Source organism: Montipora foliosa, chromosome 9 (assembly GCF_036669935.1).
Source record: "Montipora foliosa isolate CH-2021 chromosome 9, ASM3666993v2, whole genome shotgun sequence".
NCBI lineage: Eukaryota > Metazoa > Cnidaria > Anthozoa > Scleractinia > Acroporidae > Montipora > Montipora foliosa.
The window spans coordinates 24,633,116-24,660,615 of record NC_090877.1 but is presented as its reverse complement, the minus strand read 5'-3'; the positions used below and the strand labels follow the sequence as shown (position 1 = coordinate 24,660,615).

The window sequence follows — 27,500 nt, the reverse complement described above, 5'->3', positions numbered from 1 at the left end:
AGCCGGTTAAATAAAGTTGTCATTTACTTAAAGATATTGCCTGTTTACATTCTCTTTTCTCTACAGTTGTTTTACCTTTCTGATGACATCCCTCTGCATGTCAGTTCAGACGAGGAGATTTATTTTCAGAAACATCGACCTTAATGAATGATTCTCTTGCTGAAAGGAAAGTTGACAAACAATTATACGCTCATAATAATGAATAATTGTTCTTTTTTCGAGCTGGCTCAACTAGCTCACAATGGGGAAGAAATCAGTCAATAATTCGGTCGTTCTGGGGTAGTCTGTTTCACTCAGAGATCGACTCCTCTGTCAGTTCCTGACACAAAAGATTAGAAATGCATGAGGTCTTCCTTTTTCATTGTTCCATTACTTTCTTTGAGATTTCAACAGCTTATGACAAAGAGAAAACTTCAGTCTTCATGATGTAACATTGTTTGAAAAGCAAAATAGATATCAAAACGTATTTTTTTTGTATCCGCCTTTATTTTTATCACCTTGAAATGACCTTGAAATGTGCGGTTTCAGAGAGAAGCATGGCGGGGAGTGATTTTTCTTCGAATTCCTCTTTTGTTTTTGTTTTTTGTTTTTCCCATGTATCGTGGACATGTTTGGAAAAACTCTTGGAGCCGTTTAAAAAGCAATTTGTGCATGATTGAAAGACTTTGACAAACAATATAGAAACTGACAAGGTTTGATGACACAAAGCAACTTCTGGTTAAAGAAACACGAACTCGTACAAGAAGGTTTAAATTATTTATTACTGATAACAGCTCCTAGACTGGTGTTATTTGGCTTCACCAAAACACAACTGCAAATTTCTGACGGGATTCAGTGTTTGTTATGCCGAATTAGCTAAAGTTTTTTGAATGAGCACGAGCGCTGGCAGAATACACTTCGTCTCAAGAGCAACGAGTACTTTGGGGAAAAAAAGACATTAGCGGTGAGCTTTAGGGAAATTTGTGAGACTTGCAAACATGTTTCTCCAAAGCAGCATTATTTTCTGATTTTATGCACTATTTTTATTTCATGGTGTAGCCTTGCTCCAGTGCCATTATTCATATTCACTATGCATAGTCCGAACGGTGTAGCCCGTTTGCGTTCGCGTCGAGACAGAGCTAAATTGCTCAAGACATGCCAAATGTTACATAAGAAAATGTACTAGAGCTGTTCACTTTCCTGAAAACGAGTGGGATGTCAGTTACGAAAGTTGTTGAATGTTGAAGGAAGGAACTACGTGTTTGACAGTATTAGCTACAGTGAAAAGGCGTGCATTTCCAAGGGGTTAATGCACGAGGTTTGGCACAAATCGATCTTTATGAAATGTCCCAGATATATTGAAACTGATTGTGAAAGCCATTGTGCAGTTACACCTTGATTCTTAATTTCATTTAATATTATACAATTGGAAAGGTTGTTGTAATGAGCAGACAAGGAATTCAGCGGTTTATAAAGACGAGAAATTTATCTTGACTGGCAGCCAGTTCTTCATGCAGGGGATAAGATGGCAGCGACCACTCTTAGTTCATATTTAAACTATTTTTTTATCATCCGTATCCAACCTGTCAGTCAGTATGAGCGATCTACGGTAAAAGTGTTCTTTTTTTTCCTTTCAATGTGTCATAAGTTTCAAGATATATATGATATATGTAATATACGAGCGTTCAATGATATTAATTTGGCGTAAGGAGCCGGTTAAATAAAGTTGTCATTTATTTAAAGATATTACCTGTTTACATTCTCTTTTCTCTACAGTTGTTTTACCTTTCTGATGATATCCCTCTGCATGTCAGTTCAGTCGAGGAGATTTATTTTCAGAAACATCGACCTTAATGAATGATTCTCTTGCTGAAAGGAAACTTGACAAACAATTATACGCTCATAATAATGAATAATTGTTCTTTTTTCGAGCTGGCTCAACTAGCTCACAATGGAGACGAAATCAGTCAATAAGTCGGTCGTTCTGAGGTAGTCTGTTTCACTCGGAGATCGAAATCTCTGTCAGTTCCTAACACAAAAGATCAGAAATGCAATGCATAAGGTCTTCCTTTTTCTGTGTTATGGCTGCACGCGATTTACGTCCATTAATGTTTCATTGGTTGTGGAGGACTGATAAATTTGCGTGGGCTCCTTGGCTAATTAAAGGTGCCATTTGATGATTGTACAATATGAAGAAAAATGGTACAATAAATTGCCTACGAGAACGCTCTCATGCTTTGCAAACCAACCCATACATTTAGCCGGAATATAGTTAGAGAAATAACCGCTGCTGGTTATCGTATGGCATACCTTGTATTCATCACTGAGCAACAGATGACCTTCAGACCGATGATGCGAAGGCACTTAGCGTAAAATATTCCGCCTGTTATGGAGGTGGCTGAACTTTTGAACATTCTCACCAAATAGTAACCTATAGAGAATTTGTTGCACCCACTAAAAATTGTTAAGGAGCTTTAACGCCTATTTTCGTTTCCTCTACGTCATTTCCTTTTGAATCATGACCAAACACATTAACAGCCATCACCGATCACGTTTTAAATTTTTACATCAAGCACTGAAAAAAAAAAATGATGCGTATGTAGTCTTGTAGGTAACGATACATATTATATAATTGACTAGCTGACAAAGAAGACGTGCAAGCCAATCGTGATGATATTAATCTACCGCAAAGCAAAGCACAGTGATTTTCAGATTTTTAACTCGAAAAACGGAGTTAAATTTTCGGTTTAAAACAACTCTGTTTTGAGAGTTATTTTAACTCTTTAAATTAGACTCCAATTTAGGAGTTGTATTAGATTGAAAAAGGAGTTGCTTTAACTCTACCCCATCAAAGATAAGAGTTATTTTAACTAGCTCCATCATCATCATAATAATAATAATAATAATAATAATAATAACAATAATAATAATAATAATAATAATAATTCATACACTGATATATATAGCGCCTTAACAAAAGCTCTAAGGTACATTACAATCAATGCAAAGTAGAAACTTAAAAATAAAATTCAAGGCACAGTAGAATCAGGTAAAGGCGAAGAGTCAATCAAAACAAAAATGTCTTTTAACAAAATATGTTTTAAGACTGTTTTTAAAAGCATAAACACTTGTGGCTTGCTTGATGTGCTCTGGAAGGCTGTTCTGTAGCTTCGGGGCACAAACTGAAAAGGCTCGATCGCGATATGACTTTAAATTAGACGGCGAAATCACTAAGAGGTTTAAACTTGATGAGCGCAATGATGTTCCAGGTGTATACCGGTGAAGTAGCTCATAAACATAATAAGGGGCTAAATTGTTTATGGCTTTAAGCGTGAGGAAAAAAGTTTTAAAAATGATTCGTTGCTTAATTGGGAGCCAATAAAGGTCTTTCAACAAGGGTGTGATGTGGTCGAACTTACGGCCACATAACACAAAATAAGAGTTAAAGTCACTCTGATATTAGATTCAAAGTACCGGTAACTCTGGCGCATTCACTCCATTCATTTTTGGAAATCAAAAGAACACCATGCACAATGATTATAACATCTTTAATTGAATCAAATTTAGTTTGCATATACAAAAACCAGTCTTGATTTTTAAAAGTGACATTAATGTAAAAATAATACTTTTTAAACAATGATTCTTGTAAACTATTTTGATATTTTACAAAGACAAAAACATGTCACTCTTACATCTCACTACCTCCTGTCGGCAAGCATAATAAACTAGTGAGGTGGGTAATATATCATAGAAACTTAGACAGAAAATGCTTTAGAAGAGTCAATGCAATAGATCCTTGACATTAACCAAAAATTATTACTGTTTCAACTTTTTTGAGAAAGTAATGGTCAGTGGTGGAGCCATAAAAGGCAATCTTCCCAACGATGAAAGTCACAACCTTATGGGTCTAAATTTGAAGTGGCATTGAGAATATACCAAATTCAATTAATTAAAATAAATGAATAAATAATAAATAATCTCACTCTTTAAAAGTATCTGGCTTTCCATGTAATGTTCGGAAGGTTTTATCAGGAATGGGAACAACTTATTATATTCAATACTTTAAAAATACTTTTGAATATTTTGCTTTAAAGGGGCACTGTTAGTGCACGTTGGACATGCATCCGCTTTTGGACTCAAAAATTGAAAACATGGTTCTTGTGTAAAATGAAGAATCTCTGAGCAAGATAAATAGTCGATTCCCCTAAAAGAGAAAAAGAAAAGAGCCATCAAAAGTTGCTAAGTCAACCCATGTCAGTGCTCGTTTAAAGAGACACAAGAATTAGGAGAGGGCAGAGATAAAATTGTTCACTGCCACTCTCTTCCTTGCTTTTTGCTACTGTGTGGCTTCACAAAACAAAACTACTTTACATTGCCACATTTAGTGGGATACGTAATATTATAAACATAATGACAGGTCACAAAGAGCCTAAGTTCATTAACCATGTTGCTTGTCCCCAGACAAATAACTTCATCCAATGCACAGTGGGTCCAGGCACCAAAAATCATCAGGGCAAGCAATCCTTGGAACTTTTGTTTTTCTTATTTCTGTGTCAATGAGGTCTTCATCTTACCAAAAGAATGTCAGCACCTGAGTGTCTAGAGAAACATTTAAGCTAATTTTCTTTTTAAGCAAAGCATTGTAGTAACCAAGATATGAAATTTCTAACTTTTCATTGTTCCCCACTGTCACATAGTCTACCAGGCAGCTATTATATGCAGTCATCAGATAACAGTCCACTCGTGGTGCTGTATAAGCCACTAATAATGGATGATGGAATCAGGATTCATACAGAAAATTGCAACCAATTTTCAAGGACTTTTTTTTATTAAAGGACCAAATTTCGTTCTTAAGTTATGTTCTGATGTGGTATCTTTCCAAATCTTGCATAACAAGGAAGAAACCCACCAAAGTAAAAACAAGAAAACTCTTGTAACTTTCATGTGGCAAGTTGGTGGGTGCTAAGGTCCGTGCAAAAGGTTTGATTCCTCTTCCACCACATTCTTTCTGCATGGAAATTATTGAAGGACTTCTCAGTTAAGGAAAAATTGAGTTTAAGGATTTGGCTGTTGTTGCAAACTGATCATGAATTCTACCTCGTCATCAGTCCGAGTCACTACGGGTTACATGAGAAGCATGTGCATGCTTATCAGGTCAGTGCATGGTTTGCTATCGGGTCAGCTGCACACGCGGTATACAGCTCAATGTTATACATTTATCTCTGATGTCAATGGGGTCTTCATACAGCTCAATGTTATCTTGGTCTTTCTTCGCGATAATCCTCGCACTCGATTTTTCGATTCAGTCAGATGATACATATTGCGAACGCGCATTTCCAGTCTTAGAACAGGAAGGGGGCCAAGTGGACCGGAGAATACAGACCCACCGGGCAACAACCGCAAAGTTCGCTGAAAAAAATCGATTACACCATAGTCTCTATGGGTGACCTTTTGTCGTTCATATGTGATAACCTATTTACCCGCTCAACAAACTCGCATGGGGATGATCGTGGCCCACCGGGCCGTAGGAGAGCACGCACACACTCTCTTTCAACTTCAGAAGACTCTGCTGATGATGAACCTCTCCCACTGGGCGACACTCAGCCAGAAGCTGATGCTCTTACCGTGAACGCGTCCGATGACGAAGTTGATGCTTTGCTGGCCAGGCCACCGTTTGGCAATACGGATGTGAATCAATCTCAGGATGACTTGTTAGGTGAGCTATAAGTCGTCTTTGACGACGGGGACAAAAAAGGGCCCAATATTCATCAAAAAATGGCCGAAATTGCCAAAAATAAATGGGCTAGGAAAACGTCTCCGGAAAAATTCTCGGAGATTCCTAATTCTGGGCAAATATGTACAACCACAAAACTGCCCAGATATCGCTGTAGCGCGCGTCAACCCTGAAATTTGGACTCCGCTTACATCTTTCCGAAAGAAAGGCCATTTAAAAATTGCCAATATGCAACAAGCCCTACAGAAAGCTATCTTCGCTATTGCCTGTTCTTGCAATGGCATTTTGACCGCGAAGACGGAGAGCCGAACGCCTGACGAGAAGGCTTTATTGTCTCATAACCTCGACGCAATGGCACTAATTGGACACGTGACAGCTGAGTTGGCGTGCTTGAGACGTAAACAGCTGACACCGGCCTTGAGGCCAGAATTTCATGCCCTCTGCTCTGCAGATTCTGAGCACTCCCAGCTTCTTTTCGAGGAGGATCTAGCGAAGTCAGTTCGCGACGTTAAAGGAACAAACCGTCTGGGAAAAACCTTTGGTACCGCCAAAGGGCGCAACCATAAACTGCAATGGCTCTGCAGATTCTGAGCACTCCCAGCTTCTTTTCGAGGAGGATCTAGCGAAGTCAGTTCGCGACGTTAAAGGAACAAACCGTCTGGGAAAAACCTTTGGTACCGCCAAAGGGCGCAACCATAAACTGCAATGGCAAACGACATGGTTCTTGGAACGCTAATCGCTATCGCGATCGCGGTTACAAATCCTCCCACTCGGGTGGTCGCAATACTTCCCAGCAACATTTTTTGTCAAGGGGAGCCCGCACACCGTTCCGCGAGAAGAGGCACAAGAAGTCAAAGGGCAAGAACGACAAATAATTTTGGCCTCTCCAGAAAATGTTTAACGCGCGGTAAGATATTTTGCTATCGTTCTCCCACGATTAAAAGCATATCTTCAGAACGCTTGTGCTAGATACCATGCTGGGTGTATTTTGCATTCCTTAGACGTATCTCATTCCCTTACTTCCGATAGGGAAATACTATCCACTGTGCAGTGATGGTTCTTAAATAGATTTTGACTCTGATCCTCACCTACACTACATTCCCCCTAATAAGAGAAGTGTTTCTCAGGAGGTTATAGTTGCGGGGGAAATTCACAAACTCCTCGCCAAACATGTCATCGAGCCTGCTCAACACTAGTACTCCTCGGGCGAAATTATCTCCGACATTTACCTCCGAGAGAAAAAGGACATCAAAAAGGATGGAACTCATCGTATGATCCTCAATTTAAAAGCGCTAAATCAGCATGCTGTCAAATCCATTTTGAAATGGACACGATTCATACCATAACCAAACTAATAGAGAAAGATTGTTTTATGGCATCTGTTGACTTAAAGGATGCATATTATTCTGTGCCAATTGCCAAATCTCCCCGGAAATATCTCAGATTTTTGTTTAAAGGACATCTGTTCCAATTTACCTGCCTCCCAAATGGGCTTTGCTGTGCCCCCCGAAAATTCTCGAAACTCTTGCAACCGGCCCTCTCTGAATTGCATGAGAAGGGCCACATTCCTAGTGGGTATATTGATGACCTCTACTTTCAGGATAGCACTTACAATGATTGTGCTGTCAATGCCATTGAAACCTTTATCTTATTCCACTAGCTTAGGTTCACCCCACATCCGGATAACTCCAATCTTAATCCGTCATAGAGGATGGATTTCTTGGGTTTCACCCTAGATTCCGGGTTGATGCATAACTTAAGATGTTTGGCTTAGCGCCGCACACATTACCGGGTCGAGTAATGTAGAGGCTCTGAAACTGAGTGAATGCTTAATGCAACGTCTTTATCACAGGCTCTCCAGGAGCTTCATTTCAAACCAGACACGGATTTATTTGCCTCTCGGCTAAACTACCAGTTTTCCCAATACGTCGCCTACCGGCCAGGTCCTGGGGCTATCGCTGTGGACGCGTTCTCTCTAATTTGGACTGACATGAAATTTAATGCATCCCCTCCTTTCAGTGTAATAACCTCAGTTTTAAATAAAATACGGGAGGACAAAGGCGGAGGGGATCTTTGTACTGCCCAACTAGGCAACACAACCGTGGTTCGCAAAAGCATTGCGCATGACAAGGTGTCCACCAGTCCACCTAAAACCAAGCAGCCACCTTCTGGCTCTGCCAAATAAGCCCGACAAGATACGCCCTCTTCACCAGAAATTAGAGTTGCTCGCATGCCTCTTATCCGCAAAAGATTAGATCGCACGGACCTTTCTTTGAACGCCAAGACCATTATCATACCGGGTACCGGTAAACAGTACCACACCTACCTGGGAAAATTTTTAAAAATTCTGTGCGCAGCGGGGCATCTGTGAGACAGAAGCCACTGTTGAACAGGGAGTCGATTTTCTGGCTTCTCTTTTCCGGGAATATCTGGGATACAGCGCCATCAAATATCAATACGGCGAGATCCGCGCTGTCCTCGGTTTTAGCCCTGCTTGGGGGCACTACTTTTGGAACACATCCCCTCATTTCTCGTTTTCTCTACCCTGGTACAACACCATTTGGGACGTCAGTGTCGTTCTACGCTACCTCAAAACCTTGCAACCAGCACCCCGCAGCCTTAAAGTTCTTACCCTTAAACTGACCAGCTTGCTCTGCCTGCTTTCCTGGCAAAGAATGATGCCAAACTCTGTTCAAACTGCGAATCGACTGCATGCAAAAGCTTCCAGACTCATATGTGTTTACCATATGTAAACCACTAAAGACCACCAATCCTGGGAAGCATATTGCTCGCCTAGAATTTGCGGCTTTCAGGCCGACCCTGACCTTTGTGTCGTTACACACCTCGAGCACTACCTGAGTGCACCCGCAACTTTCCGGGAGAATACTTGACAACTACTCCTCAGCTAGGTGTGACCTCACAAACCTGTCTCCAACACTACCATAGGCAAATGGACGAAGTCGGTGCTCAAGGACGCCGGGGTGGACGTTTCTCAGTTTGCTGCCCACAGTGGTCGGTCCTCCTCTACATCCTTTGCCTCTCAGGCTAGCGTTGCGCTGAAGGACATCCTCAGGGCAGGCGATTTGTCCAATGCACACATGTTCGCCAAACACTACAATAAGCCTTTTCATAGCTCATCGCCTCTCATGTAGTTCGCTTTGCCCTTTCATGTACCACTGGCAAAGTTTTAGCACAATTAAATCGACGTTTCCTTTTTTCACTAGCTACGTATTCGTTTTCTCTCTACCAGGCCCTTCCAGATACTTATGTCGCGTTTCCCGGGGGTCTCAAATTTCATGTAACCAGTAGTGACAAGGACTGATGACGAGGTAGAATTGTAAAATTAAACGAGACTTACCTTAAGTCGATGTTTGATTGGAATTCTACTTCGTCATCACTCAGGAACGAAGGAGTTACATGAGAAGCATGCGCATGTTTATCAGGTCAGTCTTCAAAGGGAGCGTTTCCAGGGAAGAGCAAGAGGAACGAAGGAGCTGGGTGGGAAAATAGCTCAGGGCTGGGTATGTAACTCCTTCGTTCCTGACTGATGACGAAGTAGAATCAATTAAACATCGACTTAAGGTAAGTCTCGTTTAATTTTATAATTCTGGTGAAGAAGGCTACAATACAATTCTTTAAGTCTAAAAATTGGACATGAATATAACTGCACAAACTGTAAATCTTTGCATTTTGAATTTCCTGCATTCTGTCCTTTTTATTGCCAATGAGCAAGCCGAGCAAAGATGCGACGCTGCCAGCTTAGTACCGTGCGAAGTATTGCAGCAGGCAGAAACATTGTCGATCGTGATGTGAAAAGTGTTTTGCGCGTGTTTTGATGTGTGGTGTCATTAGACAAACTTGCATTACGCGCGCGTCTTTTGATGATCTTGTGTTCGGAGGTGAGTGAAAACCCATTTTTTTCCCATTTCCCTGACCATTGTGTTGTGTACACTTTCTTTGAGTGTTCCTTAATATTTATTTTCGAATCACCGTGTTCTATATTGAGTGGACGAGCTCAAAACTATAAAACCGGCAATTTCGGATTTCGGCCCGCGAGTAGAACAATTTAATTTAATTTTCAAAGGAAATACGTTTTCTGCAAAGTACATAATTCAACGATCAATTTGACTTATAATTCATGGCTTTATGTTGCAAAATACAAGTGAAACAATTTTCATGTGCGAGAGAGTTTGATTCCCCATTGCATGTTTCACACTGAAAAGTCTGAAAACGCTTTGGCGATTTTTTGAAGGCACTGATTTTATTCAACTTAATTATTGTATGTTCCTGTTAAAATTACGATCGTTCAAAAATTACAGGAGTACTTTCCATATTATTACAAAACACGTTGACATCTACATTGTTGTTGGAGATACAAAGTGTGCAATTTCTCTTATTGTATTATTGTTAACTAGATAAGTTGAGTTGCAGTACTTTCTAACAAAAAAACTACAACTACATACTGTTGGGTATTTTGGAACTCTGATACAAATCTGCAAACTTTGTATTATATTGACTGTTTCGTTGGCACTTATCGATAGCTACTACTAGTTTTTAAATGTCATGTGGTTGCTCATATTAGTCACTCGCATTTGCAATGTAACACTTCGGAAAGCTAACAGACCTTCATATTAAAATAAAAATTGAAAAATATTTGCTCTTTTCTTGTGAACACGCCATACTAACAGGGGAACCCAACGAATGCTTTCAGTAAAATATCTGTTCGGATGTAAGGTCGCCTAAAATGTTCGGAAATTTTCTCCTCAAGGGAAAGAACGCATTGTCTTGAATTTCGGAAAAAAAAAGTTGCCCTAGAATTTTCGTAATTTAGGTGCTCGAGGAAAAGTTGTCCTAGACTTTTCGTAAATTACATCGTCAAGACAAAGTTACCCTAGAATTTTCGACCGAGTTACAACTCACATTAATTTTCGGACGTCAGGGGGCTGTGAGGGGGCTTAGTTTACCATTCACTCAGACCCACCCCACCCATCTAGGCCCGGTCATCGAACGCAGCTAGGTCCGTACAAAAACGACTGAGGGGCCAATATTCCCCAGTACGGCTCGAGCTAGCTCGGTGGTTAGTAAAGTAGTTTATTATATGGCTTTTTAATTACCTTTTGCTTTGTTTTTGCAAGCCCGTAATCGGCCGTGGGCATTACGGGAGAATAATGCCCTACAATTCAGTCACAATTAGCCAATCAGAGCGCGCGTTATATCGGGTACAAACACAAGCCAAATAATAAAGGCAAATACAACCTCATCTGCCTAATGCTCTTGATATTAAATGTTCCTACGAACTCCTTTACCGGGACCTCTTAAATTGTGGACATTATCTCACAGAAGAAGAATAAGATCGGGTTAAGTGTCACCTTAACCCATTGACTCCTGGGGGTTCCCATTTGACGAGTAAAATAGTCTGGCGTTAGACAGAGTAAAATACTAAGTATATATATATGGCCAGTTTAGGGGTGAATGGGTTAAGTCCATTTCTTAAAAGAAACATATGAGTGATGAGAAGCAGGGAAGGTTAGCGGGATTAAGACATGAGCCCGTGAGTAGGAGCCTCCCTATGTACTATATCCTTGAGTCAACCTTTGCGCGTATCTTTCTGTTTTTAGAACTAGCTCTTCAGCAGGGGACTCATATTTACATACATTGGGCTTTTATGGGAGAGGCAAGCTCCTGCTATGCTCATTAGCTCCTGGTTAAGGCAAAGAATCATATTATCAGAACTGGCCTTCAGACACCTCTGACGAAGAACATCGGCGAATAAAATATCGTAGCATCTGAAGAAAAATCATGGGAAATCAAGAGGTGCTAAATCAGGCTCTCTCAGTATACTGCCAGTGAACGAGATTATTATCTGCCTAATGCTCTTGATATTAAATGTTCCTACGAACTCCTTTACCGGGACCTCTTAAATTGTGGACATTATCTCACAGAAGAAGAATAAGATCGGGTTAAGTGTCACCTTAACCCATTGACTCCTGGGGGTTCCCATTTGACGAGTAAAATAGTCTGGCGTTAGACAGAGTAAAATACTAAGTATATATATATGGCCAGTTTAGGGGTGAATGGGTTAAGTCCATTTCTTAAAAGAAACATATGAGTGATGAGAAGCAGGGAAGGTTAGCGGGATTAAGACATGAGCCCGTGAGTAGGAGCCTCCCTATGTACTATATCCTTGAGTCAACCTTTGCGCGTATCTTTCTGTTTTTAGAACTAGCTCTTCAGCAGGGGACTCATATTTACATACATTGGGCTTTTATGGGAGAGGCAAGCTCCTGCTATGCTCATTAGCTCCTGGTTAAGGCAAAGAATCATATTATCAGAACTGGCCTTCAGACACCTCTGACGAAGAACATCGGCGAATAAAATATCGTAGCATCTGAAGAAAAATCATGGGAAATCAAGAGGTGCTAAATCAGGCTCTCTCAGTATACTGCCAGTGAACGAGATTAAACACACTTGTATCGATAAACATGTATGAGACAAAGAGCATGTCCTATATTCTTCTAAGGGAAATACTATGTAAGCGATTCACATAACCAGCCCCATCGCCCCCCCTTCCATTCTGATCATATCGCCTCCACCGTAGTCTGCGTATCATGCGTTTCCGTTGGGTTTCCCCAAAAGAGAGCTTTTCCTCTCGCCCCAGTTTTTGCTCGGTCAAAACATCAAAAAAGCCTGCTTCTAAATATTTCTCTTCTGTGCCCCACGGAGAAGCGAACTCATTAATGCAAATCTTTTACAGATCTGCCATCTGATCAAGGTTTGAGAATGGCCTCCCTTAGATGAGCTTAGAGTTTACCTTTGCCACTAATGACATAAATATCCTAGCTATTAATGAAACTATACTCGATGAGTCAATTATGGAAGTTGAAGTGAACATTTGTGGCTATGAAATTGTCCAACGAGATACAATGAGAGGTGGGGGAGGGGTGTGCTTCTTTGTTAAGAATTCAATAAATTGTTCAACTCGTCACGATCTCAATGTAGACGATCTTGAAAATCTTTGCGTAGAAATTCAAAACCCCTGATCCAAACCATTTCTTGTTGTAACATGGTATAAGCCGCCAGACTCATTGACTGGCATCTTTGAATCCTTTGAACTTTTGTTAAGGAAGCTTGATTCTTTGAATATTGAGTACCACCTATTGGGTGATATTAACTGTAATCTGGCTGTTTCTCGATATGACAACAACATGAGCAAATTAGTGAGTAATACTGATGGCTATGGCCTTCATCAACTAGTAAATGAGCCAACGAGGATAACTGAAACTTTACAAACCTTAATTGATCTAATTTACACAAACTGTCCAGACAAAATTGTGTGTTCTGGCGTTCGACACGTCGGTATTAGCGATCATAGTATTTTCTTTGCTTAAAGAAAACTTTCAATTCATGGGTTCCCTAAAGGGCATTGTGACTATAACCTATAGAAACTTCCGGAAGTTTAACCTAGAATGCTTTCGTAATGCTATTGCGTCCCATTTCTGGGATCATATACACAATTTGAGTAATCCTAATGATATGTGGTCAGAATGGAAAAAGTCGTTTTTGGAGATTGTTGACAAGCACGCTCCGTTGAGAAAAGCGCGCGTTCGCGGGAGTAGTTCTCCTTGGATTACGTCTGAGTTAAAGAAACAAATGCATGACATTGATATCCTAAAAATTAAAGCACTCAAATCTAATGACCCAGTTGTCTGGGCGAAATTCAAAAGACAACGCAATATCGTTAATAAAGCGGTAAATCAAGTGAAGCTATGATCTTCGCAGTTATGAGCGCAATTTTTGCAATTGCGTAGAGAGGCCTGAAAAATTCAGGACTTCAATGGGGTTTGAACCCGTGACCTCACGATTCCATCATTTTGCCACCATCGGTACAAAACTTGCCAGTGAAATTCCCGAGTGTGCCAGCACCAGTTATCATAATTATCTGACTGGCACAAATGAAAGGTTCGAATTTCACCCAATAACCCCAAGTCATGTTCTTTCGCTTCTCAATACATTAGACTAATCAAAGGCAGCCGGTCTAGATGATATATCTGCCAGGCTTATTTGGGAATGCGCCGATCTTATCTCTTCTCCTCTGTATGTTATCTTTAATCAATCACGACTGGAAAAATGCCCGAGTTACCCCATTTTTCAAACAAGGAGAGCAGAATGACTTCATCAATTATTACCGCCCCATTTCCGTTATCTCGGTAGTAGCCAAAGTATTTGAGAGAATAGCTTACGACCGGTTCTCTTGATACATATTTGGCAGACAACGATTTTATATATATATATATATATATATATATATAAGTAGACAGGAAATCGACTTGTCTGCATAGAGTGCTCGATATCGTTAGATAGAGCAGAAATAAATGATTTGGTTGAAAAGTTAAAACAAGACTAGATGTTGCATCTCGACAACGCTGTTTCGTGAGTTGCCTCACTCATCAGGAGTTTAATACTAAATGTATATACAACAATCGTCACTTTAAATATCCTTGAAATTTACATAAGGGCTCCCTAAGGGCTGCTCAATTACTACGCTGTAGTGATTTTTTCCTATGTCTACAACATGAAACAAGTTCATTTCTTTTGTTTAGTGTGCAGCGGTGCGGTTCGCGGATTATAATAAACTTCTCAAGTAAGCACAAGTTGCAACGTTTGCTTGCACTGTTATACGGTTTGAGCAGCCCTTAGGGAGCCCTTATGTAAATTTCAAGGATAATTAAAGTGACGATTAATGTATATACATTTAGTATTAAACTCCTGATGAGTAAGGCAACTCACGAAACAGCGTTGTCGAGATGCAACATCTAGTCTTGTTTTCACTTTTCAACCAAATCATTTATATATATATATATATATATATATATATATATATATATATATATATATATATATATATATATATATGTAGCTACCTTTTAGCAAATTCGCTCAGATACATATATATCTGAGCGAATTTGCTAAAAGGTAGCTACTGGAGTTTTCGCTTAAGCACGGGCGTAGCCCGTGTTCAAGCCATTGTGACCTCTCAAAATTGAGGGGGCTTGCCGTCAAGGCCTGCTTTGCCAAACAGCTCAGGGACAGTTCTAACTCTGAGTTGTGTGTCAAAAGCACAGGGCTGGGGGGGTTGCTGCTTTGAGACTTTAACTGCAGTTAGAGTTTGTGGCCTTGTTAAGTCAGACTTTACACTGTAGCATGCCTTCATTGGCAATTTTTCCTGGACTAGTCTAGGCTTCAATGATAGTTTGCTTTTGATCACCAATTAGAGTGAACCCACACTGTGGTGTGGGTAGGTGATTGTTGGTTGTCTGACCAAAGCACAGGGGTGGGGAGGGTAGCTTTTCTTCAAGTTTGTGACGGTAGGAGAATTGGCTTGTTTTCACAATTTCTGCAGGCACCTTTTGACAAATCCAGTTATATATATATTTTCAAAAAGATACCTGTGTAGATTTTCGCTTGAAAACGGGCGAAGCCAGTTTTCAGGCTACTGTGCTGGTCTAAAACCCAGGGGGGGCTCCGTCAAGACATGGCTAGATAAATTCTAGGGGCCCTATGCTACAATCTAATTCTTAGCCGAAACTTGTCGGACCAAAGCAAAGTCACTTACTGAGGGTGGGTAGGCTGAGTGTGATGTTAGTATGTCAGTCCTGGTCAGTATTTCTATATGACATTGCTTAATTGCAGAAATCAAATGCCTACAACTATGAAATAAAGGTTGTTCCTTGCTGGAATCATAGCTATGTAAGTCAAGAAAGTTTTTCTGCATCTCAAAGTGCTAAGTTGTCAAAGTACAAGCAGGTACCTTTTTGTAAATTCAGTCAGAAAACAAGGTGGAATGAAAAATAATTGAATGCTATGGGTAATCTGAACCTCAAACTAAGTAGAATTTTCTTGAGCAGTTGGTGTAAACAATGTCTTCTCAATTAAGCTGTGATAATTAAACAAGGTGGAATGAAAAATAATTGAATGCAATGGGTGATCTGAACATCAAACTGAGTAGAATTTTTTTGAGCAGTTGGTGTAAACAATGTCTGCTCAATTAAGCTGTGATAAACAAGGTGGAATGAAAAATAATTGAATGCTATGGGTAATCTGAACCTCAAACTGAGTAGAATTTTCTTGAGCAGTTGGTGTAAACAATGTCTTCTCAATTAAGCTGTGATAATTAAACAAGGTGGAATGAAAAATAATTGAATGCAATGGGTGATCTGAACATCAAACTGAGTAGAATTTTTTTGAGCAGTTGGTGTAAACAATGTTTGCTCAATTAATCTGTGATAAACAAGGTGGAATGAAAAATAATTGAATGCTATGGGTAATCTGAACCTCAAACTGAGTAGAATTTTCTTGAGCAGTTGGTGTAAACAATGTCTGCTCAATTAAGCTGTGATATCTGACCGAATGTTTAAAAAGATACCTCTGTAGATTTTCGCTACGAAGCCCGTTTTTAAGCTACTGTGCTGGTCTAAAACCCAGGGGGGGGGGGGGGGGGGGGCGCCGTCAAGACATGGCTAGATAAATTCTAGGGGCCCTATGCTGCAATCTAATTCTTAGCCGAAACTTGTCGGACCAAAGCAAAGTCACTTACTGAGGGTGGGTAGGCTGAGTGTGATGTTAGTATGTCAGTCCTGGTCAGTATTTCTATATGACATTGCTTAATTGCAGAAATCAAATGCCTACAACTATGAAATAAAGGTTGTTCCTTGCTGGAATCATAGCTATGTAAGTCAAGAAAGTTTTTCTGCATCTCAAAGTGCTAAGATGTCAAAGTACAAGCAGGTACCTTTTTGTAAATTCAGTCAGAAAACAAGGTGGAATGAAAAATAATTGAATGCTATGGGTAATCTGAACCTCAAACTGAGCAGAATTTTCTTGAGCAGTTGGTGTAAACAATGTCTGCTCAATTAAGCTGTGATATATGACCGAATTTTTAAAAAGATACCTCTGTAGATTTTCGCTACGAAGCCCGTTTTTAAGCTACTGTGCTGGTCTAAAACCCAGGGGGGGGGGTAAGCTCCATCAAGACATGGCTAGATAAATTCTAGGGGCCCTATGCTGCAATCTAATTCTTAGCCGAAACTTGTCGGACCAAAGCAAAGTCACTTACTGAGGGTGGGTAGGCTGAGTGTAATGTTAGTATGTCAGTCCTGGTCAGTATTTCTATATGACATTGCTTAATTGCAGAAATCAAATGCCTACAACTATGAAATAAAGGTTGTTCCTTGCTGGAATCATAGCTATGTAAGTCAAGAAAGTTTTTCTGCATCTCAAAGTGCTAAGTTGTCAAAGTACAAGCAGGTACCTTTTTGTAAATTCAGTCAGAAAACAAGGTGGAATGAAAAATAATTGAATGCTATGGGTAATCTGAACCTCAAACTGAGTAGAATTTTCTTGAGCAGTTGGTGTAAACAATGTCTGCTCAATTAAGCTGTGATATCTGACCGAATTTTCAAAAAGATAACTCTGTAGATTTTCGCTTGAAACTACTGTGCTGGTCTAAAACCCAGGGGGGGCTCCGTCAAGACATGGCTAGATAAATTCTAGGGGCCCTATGCTACAATCTAATTCTTAGCCGAAACTTGTCGGACCAAAGCAAAGTCACTTACTGAGGGTGGGTAGGCTGAGTGTGATGTTAGTATGTCAGTCCTGGTCAGTATTTCTATATGACATTGCTTAATTGCAGAAATCAAATGCCTACAACTATGAAATAAAGGTTGTTCCTTGCTGGAATCATAGCTATGTAAGTCAAGAAAGTTTTTCTGCATCTCAAAGTGCTAAGTTGTCACAGTACAAGCAGGTACCTTTTTGTAAATTCAGTTAGATATATATATATATATATATATATATATAGAGAGAGAGAGAGAGAGAGAGAGAGAGAATGCCACTTGCATGCAGGATCCAAAGAAGGATACACGATGCCTTGACTTCACGTGGTAATAAATAGGTTGAATGAAAAATGGAGTCAAAAGCAAACTACTCACAGGTCCATGTTTAATGTAAAGAACAAACGTTTCGCCCTTCGGGCTTCCTCAGTGTTCACTATAAGCTAAAAACTAAAAAATACTTGGCAGAAACTGAGTCGGTTTCAAGATCTTATATATGTGAAGAAGTGACAGTGACGAAATAAACAGATTGCTTAATTACACGAAATTTACAAACAAGCGCTAATGAGTAGGTGACAAAATAGGCCAGCTTATAGACAGAAAAACCACTTACACAATAGTAGATGAAGTGAACAATATAGAGTTAATTATGGGAGCTAACCATCACAGTAAAAAATTAAAAAGTATTATATCAAAAGTTATGAAGAATTTAATGGCAAAAAATGTTTTGGGAAAGATAATAAATGAAAATGGCTGAAAAATGGCTAAAAATGCATGGCTAAAAAATAAAACTTATTGGCTAAACCTAATTCTATTCTTAGAGTTGAACTCTGATCGTTTGTTAAGGCCGTGGGGATGAAGAGTACACAACTGGGAGCACCAAAAAGCTTCCCTTGTGAGTAAACGGCTATCAATGTGATCTCCACATTCATTAACAATTTTTTCGATAACAATGAATTCAAAGTCAGACATCTGGTGTTCAACTTTATTGAAATGCACGGCTAATTCGCACGTAGTCTTGTTAGTAAGCCGAGCCGATTTGTGATTCCGAAACCTGACCTTGAATTCATTGGATGTTGAACCCACATACTGAACCTTACACTTCTTGCAAGTGGCCAAATAAATCACGTTTTTAGATTTGCAACCAAGATGTTGCCTAATAGTGTAATAACGATCTGTACGAGCGCTGTAAAAAATCTTATCCTCCTTTAAAAAGTTCTTACATAAATCACATTTTTTGCTACATTTAAAACAACCTGTGGCAGAATGGTCGTTGTTAGTATAATTAGATCCCTTGGGTCCCGCTAGGAGCTCTTTGATGGTTTTGGCCCTTCTATAAGATGGAATGATTGACCCTTTGGAAAAAATCTGTGCAAATGTCGGTGAATCATAACCAGGGGGACGCGGGTTCGATTCCCACTCACGGCAATATGTTTTTCATTCAATGGATCTGCTAGTAGTTCGCTGTCGCTATTTGTACACTCAAATCACTTAATATTTCATAGCAAAGCGTCGTGTATCCTTCGGATCCTACTAGCTTGGGACTACATCGTTGGATTTCCAGCCTTGTTAATTCAAAAAAAAAAAAAAAATATATATATATATATATATATATATATATATATATATATATATATATATATATATATGAGCGAATTTGCTAAAAGGTAGCTACTGGAGTTTTCGCTTGAGCACGGGCGTAGCCCGTGTTCAAGCCATTGTGGCCTATCAGAATTGAGGCGGCTTGCCGTCAAGGCCTGCTTTGCCAAACAGCCCAGGGACAGTTCTAACTGTGGGTTGTGTGTCAAAAGCACAGGGCTGGGGGGGTTGCTACTTTGAGACTTTAACTGCAGTTAGAGGTTGTGGCCTTGTTAAGTCAGACTTTACACTGTAGCATGCCTTCATTGGCAATTTTTCCTGGACTAGTCTAGGCTTCAATGGTAGTTTGCTTTTGATCACCAATTAGAGTGAGCCCGCACTGTGGTGTATGTGGGTAGGTGATTGTTGGTTGTCTGACCAAAGCACAGGGGTGGGGAGGGTAGCTTTTCTTCAAGTTTGTGACGGTAGGAGAATTGGCTTGTTTTCACAATTTCTGCAGGCACCTTTATATATATATATATATATATATATATATATATATATATATATATAATATATATATATTTATACCAATCGGGTTTTCTCACAATTCACTCTACTGTCACTGCTCTACTTGAGGCTACAGACTCTTGGGCGTACAACGTTGACCGAGGAAAAATCAATGAAGTCGTCTTCCTGGACTTAAAGAAGGCCTTTGATTCGGTCGATCTTTAAATCCTTTTATCTAAATTAAGGAATTTTGGCATATGCGATAAGGCGCACTCTTGGTTTGAGTCATACAGTGATGCTCAGTTAATGGGACGCTCTCTAGGAGCTGCTCATTAAGCTGTGGTTTTCCTCAAGGCACTATCTTAGGACCGCTGTTATTTTTACTGAATATTAATGATTTATCAAATTTCCTTTCAAATTGTCAATCAAGGATATATGCCGACGATACTCACCTGACCTACGCCGGTTTCAGCGCTGACAATACCCAATCTTGTCTAAATGATGATTTAGTAAATGTTAGCAATTGGCTGATAGCGAATACACTCACGCTTAATATGACCAAAACTGAATTTATGCTAATTGGGTCAATGCAGAGGCTGTGTACTCTAACAGTTCCTCCTAGACCTTCAATCAATGGCTCTCCTATTGAGCATGTCGTGAATAAGGTAAATGTGACAGTTCCGCAACCGCGCACAAACTACTACAAAAACAGCTTTAGCTATAGTGGCGCAGTTGTGTGGAACAGTTTGCCATTAGAACTAAGGAAAGCAGAGTCCCTCAATCAATTCAAACGACTGATTAAAGAGGTTATCTAGGCCATTATTCTAAACACGGCATTCATGGAAAGCAGCTATTGAGCAAGATAGTTAATGTAGTTTACAAAGTTTTATCTATACTTGGTTTTAAATTTTTAATTGTACATACGGTTTTATATTGCTGACGAATTGTGCCGTGGTTAAATAAAGATTAAGTAAAATAAATAAATAAATAAATGAAACGCTTGCTACGCAGGCTACCATCACCGCACTGTTTGTGATGATTTTTGTGCACATCCTACGTACATTGTGCTTCTGTTGAAAGCTTTTGCGTTGGTCCTCTTTCACTTTTTCTTTGCTTCAGCTGCTGTGTTTGATGAGATCAATGTGCGCGTCCTTTCTTTGTTTAGCATGAAGGCCGATCCACTCGAAAAACATGCTTCAAAAATCCGAAGAATACTGATACAAAAGCTATTCTAGCTTTTTCTTGAGGCGCTGTTTTCCTAAACATTAATTTTTACCATGAAGATAACAATGTAAAGATTACCACTCAAAAGCGCTTTGCTTGATTGCAATCAAATTTTGACATTAGCTCGTCTATTCCCAACAAACCAGGTTTGGGGAATTTCAAAATTCAAAATATCTTTTCCGCGAGTGCCTTTTCCGCGTGGTTGCTCAAAGGTTTTAGTTAGTGCTTTCGACAGTGATCTGACAAGAAAAGCAAAGCATTTTCTTCAATAATAAATGAAATTTCAGGGTGCCACATTTGATACAAGGGTTGGGGTATCCGTGCCTTAGTCGGAAAGCACTACATCCGTTTCACTGAAGTTAAGGATGTATTCTGTTTTGGTCTCAATTAATTGCGCGAATTTACGAAAATAATTTGAATTTCTAATTTTAAAGAAAATGAGCTAGTTCGTTAATATGGAGACTCTATCCAATTCAAAAGGAATTACAAACTAAATTTTCGGAGGATCATTCGTTGCTGTTAGTACTACGGTAGTTTTGACACATTTTATCACTGTGACCGATAAAAACCCCCGCAAAAAACGACATACCTTTCATGAAACAGATTACAACGACGATATAAAAGCTGTAACAGGTACTAATGGCTTAAATAGAAATCAACACTCAACCTTTAGCGAAACCAGGAGATCGACGAAAGGAATTCTTTCGTGTACCTCCAATTTCGGGAAACAAACGAAGAGAACACAAAAAGTGACGATGACCATGGCTTGTGGATGACGCAGAATGAGCATATGGCCCGGGGGTGAAAATATGCCATTTTGTTTTCTATTTGCAGCAACTAGCCAATGATAACAAACGTTACAATTTGTGGATATGAGGAAGAACACTGCAGATAAATTGTCTCTCTCTAAAGGAATATTCCCCGAGATAAATTAAAAATTGCCAAAGTAATCCCTGTGTTTAAAACTGATCATCCTGATCTATTTACTAACTAGAGGCCAATTTCTTTGCTTCCAAATTTCTCTAAAATTTTTGAGAAAGTGATGCATAATCGTTTGTCAGGATTTGCAGATTCTCCCAATCTTTTCTATTAACTCCAGTTTGGATTTCGAAAAAAGCATTCTACTGCACTACCTCTTATCTATCTTATAAACAAAATTGCAATGTCTATGGACCAAAATGAAATTACGGCCGGTATATTCCTTGAACTTTCTAAGGCTTTTGATAGAAAAATTTTATTTCAGAAACTTGAATACTACGGCATACGCGGTCCAGCACTGCAATGGATCAAAAGTTATCTGACAAATCGTATAGAATTTGTACAGTTCGGTGAAACCCGTTCTTCCGACCAGATAATTAGATGCGGAGTGCCCCAGGGCTCCATCTTATGTTCCTATTTTTTGTTTTTTACATTAATGATCTCGCAAACGCCACTAAACTAGCTGAGTCGTTGCTCTTTGCAGATGATACTAGCATCAATTATTCTAACTCTGACCCTAGTCGTGTTATTTCTGTAATGAATAACGAATTGACTGGTCAGACTAATGTCAGCTTATGGATGAAATCCAACAAACTGTCTGTCAACATAACGAAAACTAAGCTAAACTAATTATGTCATATTTAAGCCGAAACAAAAAGTAATCCATATGAGCTCCTCTGTTTTATTTGATAATGTGCCACTTATTAAGCATCTAACGGAAGTGAAGTTCTTAGGTGTCTATCTTGATGAAGCTCTTACGTGGAAATCTCACATTGGCTATATTTGTAAAAAAAAAATGCTAAATTCGTTGGTATTATATATAGGTGTCGCTTTCTTCTCTCAACCAAAACCAAAACATCTTTCTATTATACTTTAATCTATCCCTATTTAACTTACTGTACAGTAGTCCAGTCTTCAACATATGTCACGAACTTAAATCACATATTTCTTCTTCAAAAATGAGCTGTGCGAGTCATAACGAATTCAGAATTCCTCGCCCCTTCTTCCCCCCTATTTGCTGAATTGAAAATCCTAGATATTTTTATATACCATCATCATTTATTACTTTTTCCTTTTGAAAATCTATTCTTCACAAATAATCAAATACAGAATTATGACACTAGAGCTTCATCTCTTCTTAGGCCCCATATGTGCAGGACAAACATTAAGCAGTTCACTATACTCTATCAAGGACCAAAAATCTGGAATGCTTTGCCTCTTTCGATTACATCCCTTTCCAGATTATCTTCCTTTAAAAGACAGTTTGTTGAATTCATTAACAATTCAATAAACGTTACTCAATATAAAAGCAAATAACATAAACCATGAAGCCATGAAAATAGCAGTTTGATTTCTTTTTTTTCTTTTCATTTCGTTTTCGTTTTCTTCGCTCACCTTTTGCTGTAGCTGATTTCTTATTCACGTTTCACCAAGGAGACCTCTCAGCAATACGCCCTATGGTTTCTTAGAGGTCTCCTCGCCACTAACTGTATGTTTTAAAGTTTATATTATTTAGAATTGAGGCAAACAAAGATTGATTGATTGAACAAATGGCTTCCATTCTATAACGTGGTCTGCCCTGCAGGGGGCATCCCACGTAAAAAGCAGACAAGGCCTGCAAATATGTTATCAGTAGACAGTCACTTCACGATCAGGAGACAAATGATGGAAAGCATTTCATCAATTTATTCAGTATTCTTTAACCAGGTGCAGTTTACTGTTTCCTTGAACTAAGCTTTGCTATTTTTATTGATTCTCTGAAACAAATCAACCGGAATCATTTTTTTTTTTTTAAGTATTGGCTTTAGGCATGTTACTTTACAGTTAGAAAATTGTAATGGACAAATTGATATCACATGTATGGGCTTAAATTTAAGATAACGTTGCGACACATTTCTTATTGTCTCTACACACACTTAATTTAGTGGCATTAATAAATGTCTGTTCACTGCAGTTGTTCTAATAAGAGAGGAATTAAACTTAACTTACTTTTTGTAATACAACAAAGAAATCAATTTGTTCATCATGTAATAATCAACAAAGTTACATAATAATCTCTTTTAAAACTAAAACAACACGAACATGTCACCGTTGAAAGAACTGTCTTTTAAAATAATAAATTATTGTTATAAGACATTGAGTTTTCGATTTATTGTATCATCAAGTTGTAAACACAATCAACTGTTGGTCACAAGACATTTCCCGTGTTCATATACCAATCTTTCCATCTAAGGTGTACATCCCTTTTGCAAAGCAAAGTCCAAAAATACATGGGTACAATGAACGTGAATGTCTCTGTTCTACCTGAAGTTCGAAAATACGGTAGACGTACTAGATCCTCAACCAGCAACGTTAATAAATACATAATTAAGAAATGTAAAACATCTACTTACCAGAAATCCTTTCTTATTAGAACTAGTAGAATTTGGAATTGTTTAGCGGACGAGCCAGATTTGAGCTCATCGACCTTAGCTTCCTTTAAATCGGTTATTTTTAATTATTATAAGTCCTCGTTAGCTGTTTCCTATAACTTTGATGACCCACGTTCGTTCAAGTCTATCTGTTTAAAATGCAATAGTGCTCGTCCCTTGTTCCGTCCGATAACTTGTTGTATGTAGTTGTAGAGTTCTTTCTGTATTGCTGTATTTTTTAACATCCCTTGTTTTTATCCAGTTCTTATTAGTATCCGGGCCCGCTGTAATTGGCCACAGCTGTTGCGGTGTCCCTGCCAATGTTCTTCTGTATAAGTAATTGTTTTGTTTGTTTATTTGGCGAAGCTATTGAAAAAAAATAATAAATAAAGCGTTGCATTTTTGTTGTAGGATTTATACACCATACTTGTTGCACACAGATATCACAGAACTTAAGCACGTGAAGTTTTTAAGCCAAGGATAGAAACCTGAGGTGAACTTTCCGCATGCCAGGACATTCGTCTCTTCAATTAAACTAATCGTCTCTCACAGAGAAAAAAAGTACTTATCATTATATAGATATGATAGTGTCACGATAACTTTAAAAAGAAAACAGCTCACTTCCGTTTGACTAATCTTCCTTTTATAAAATTGAATTTGGTTGTTTGGCTGTTTCTAATCTCATCTCTTCAATTTAGCAGTGTAGGCCAGATTACCACATTTATTACTGGGTTACAAACCCAGTCGGAATCTGCGTTTCATTTCTCCGATTTTTCCGTGTCGGAAAAAGTCTTTCCTGTCACTCCCCCAGTAAGTGGGGTTTTTGTCCATAGAGTGTTCTCCGCGTATTTTGATAAGTTTCAGGGGGTAGGAAAATGCGTAGATTTCTCTGATGGACACAGTAGAATATTTAATTACCCGGCAATGGCGTCGAAGTGATTGAAAAACAAATTGTGTTTTGGTGGATCTTTAAACAAAAGATACCTTTATGGAGCTCAAGAAGGAACGTCAATTGGATAAACAAGACAGGCGGTGGAAAATAAATATCTGGAATCTTAAAAGCGACGAGTAATGGACTTCGAAAACAATCTTTCGCCCGTCGAGCCGTAATCAAAGTGAGCTATATTTCTAATATTTTACCAATTGTGATGCTATGTACAACACTGAAAAGAAATGGAAAATTCTCTGGTAACTTACATGTATGGGTTCAACAAAGACAAAGAAGGAATCGAAGACCTTAAGTCATTGGATCTGTGATCTTTGTTGTCTGGCTATTTGTATTCATTTGCACTCAACTTTGCATAGTCTTCAAGTAAAAAAAAAAAATTTGGAAATTGTGACAGCCAAGAATTATTTGAAAGAAAGCTTGTCGTCTACTTTGTGCTTCATTATTCAAGGAAAAGGTTCTCCAGAAAAGGGTTTGATCCTGAAATCATTTTGTTGCCTATGGTAATTTGACACGACTGGGTTTTGTTGTCTGAAATAGGAAGTGGTTTTTACCTCTAATAGCAAATATGTTGTTTGTCTCAATATTTTTTTCCTGTAAAATAAAAATTATGTCCCAAACATAATTACATTTTTGCATCGGGATGCCTGTTGTTATCAAGCACTGGCTGCGTGAACTGGGTACTAGGGAACACGTGATGGAGAATTGCTTTATAGTATGCTGCGCACATAGGAGCGCCCATTTCGACCTCTACACCATCGTGTGGCAAGCTATCTGTTCAAATTTTTCAGGCAAGTTCTTTTGCATCCCTTTCTCTGTATGGAGCAGCCAAGGGTTCTGACTTTGGGCCACTCCTTTATACGTAGGCTCCGGGATTTTATTATTAAGAATAGTCCCACATATAACCTTAACTTAAACATTAATAACTCGGTTACAATTCATTGGCATGGCGTGGGGGGTTGAACAATCGATAAGGTTAGGCAGTTTGACTTAACCGAAGTAGAACGTTTTAAACCTGATGTTGTATTTTTACAAGTCGGTACTAACGACCTCACGCGTCGTCGGTCGTCTCCAGCATCTGTTGGCTCTGCCATCGAGGATTTGGTCTGTTTACTCCATCACGAGTACGGGGTTCGCTTAGTATGTGTCGGTCAAACCGTTAAAAGGCACCCGGTTGGGACGTTCAATACTAATGTACAAATTCTGACGCAGTACCTTCAAGGGGTCTTAGAACCGCTCCCCTTTGCCATATACTGGACGCATCGGGGATTTTGGCGGGCTTCCAGTTCATACTTGTCATACGATGGTGTCCACTTAAATAAAGAAGGGCAGCATAAACTGTACAGGAGTGTCAGGGGGGCAGTTATGCATTGTTTAAAACGCCTGACAACATAAAGGAATTTTTGGCCAACCAGTTTTGATTTTTGGCAAGTGCATAGCCTTTGCCAAGGAGTTGCGTTCAGTGGGCTTTTGGTGTCTTTCTTTGTTCTGCCCATGTGCTATTGTTGCAATTTAATAAAGGGGTACTTTCTAAAGAAACTGTGGTGCTGCGTCGGTGGGGAAGTAGTATACAAAAATCTGGTTTATCAACGGAGTTGATAATGTAAATTGACCACCGTACAGAGATTCTAAAAGCTGACGTTTCGAGCGTTAGCCCTTCGTCAGAGCGATTCGCTCTGACGAAGGGCTAACGCTCGAAACGTCAGCTTTTAGAATCTCTGTACGGTGGTCAACTTACATTATCAACTCCGTTGATAAACCAAATTTTTGCAATTTAATAGCTGCGGTTACACTAGCCATTTTTCCCTTGGGTAAGTGGCTTTTTCCCACGGGGAAGCAATTTTTTTATGTGTAACCGTTCTGCCCAAAGGAAAATTTCCTGTGGGAAATTTCCATGGATACGTCAAAAAGAACAAAAGAATTGCCTATGACAGTTCCAGATGTAAGTCTTATGGTTACCAAAACTCCAAAGCGGCTCAACCAATCACAAGATTGGCGAACGCGAGGAAAATACATGCTGTGATGAACTGTGTAAACAACTGCGGACGTGGAAATACCGAAGCCCGCCTTTTCTGGCCAGCAGCAAGTCGACGTCTAAATTATAAATTGGAGAGTTGCAAGGACTAGAGAAAGCGTAACTGAAGTCGACGTCTTTGTTGCCTTCTTAAAATGAAGCGATGAATCGCTGAACTTAATTGAGGTGGACAGTTTAAGAGAAGCGCCGATCGTGACAATTACCGAAAATAAGCCAAAGAAAAGTTTGTCGTTCAGATGTAGATCTTAGATGTTTACCTTTTTTTTTAGATCCTTAATTTTAATGTATTTTGTATTGTAATTAGTTTTTCAAAAACCATTTAGTTCTAAAACTAATAAATCTCATCTTGTCTTATCTTAAAGGTAAGTTTCCCACCAAAACAGGCCAACGCTTACCTTCCCCTGGGTAATTTACAAGTGTGTAACCGCAAATGGGGAGTCGATCATAACCCAGGGTAAACCCAACCCAAGCCGTAACCCCAAGGTTCCCCATGGGC

General features: G+C 39.1%; 1 protein-coding gene and 1 long non-coding RNA gene across 2 annotated transcripts in view; one reads left to right on the top strand and one right to left on the bottom strand.

The window, feature by feature from the left end:
• The window catches only part of LOC137970808 (Krueppel-like factor 5), a 2,152-nt gene extending 2,116 nt beyond the window's left edge, over positions 1 to 36 (top strand). Inside the window, exon 2 of the mRNA XM_068817382.1 lies at positions 1 to 36. This exon is cut by the window's left edge and continues 953 nt beyond it. The gene's annotated coding sequence lies outside the window, so the exon portion shown is untranslated.
• Positions 1 to 2,421, bottom strand: part of LOC137970810 (uncharacterized) — a 7,794-nt gene extending 5,373 nt beyond the window's left edge. Inside the window, exons 1-2 of the long non-coding RNA XR_011116872.1 lie at positions 2,290 to 2,421; positions 1,765 to 1,859 (exon numbers count right to left, since the gene is read on the bottom strand). This is a non-coding gene — a long non-coding RNA (uncharacterized lncRNA). The remainder of the gene's footprint in view (positions 1 to 1,764; positions 1,860 to 2,289) is intronic.
• Positions 2,422 to 27,500: the final 25,079 nt, after the last annotated feature.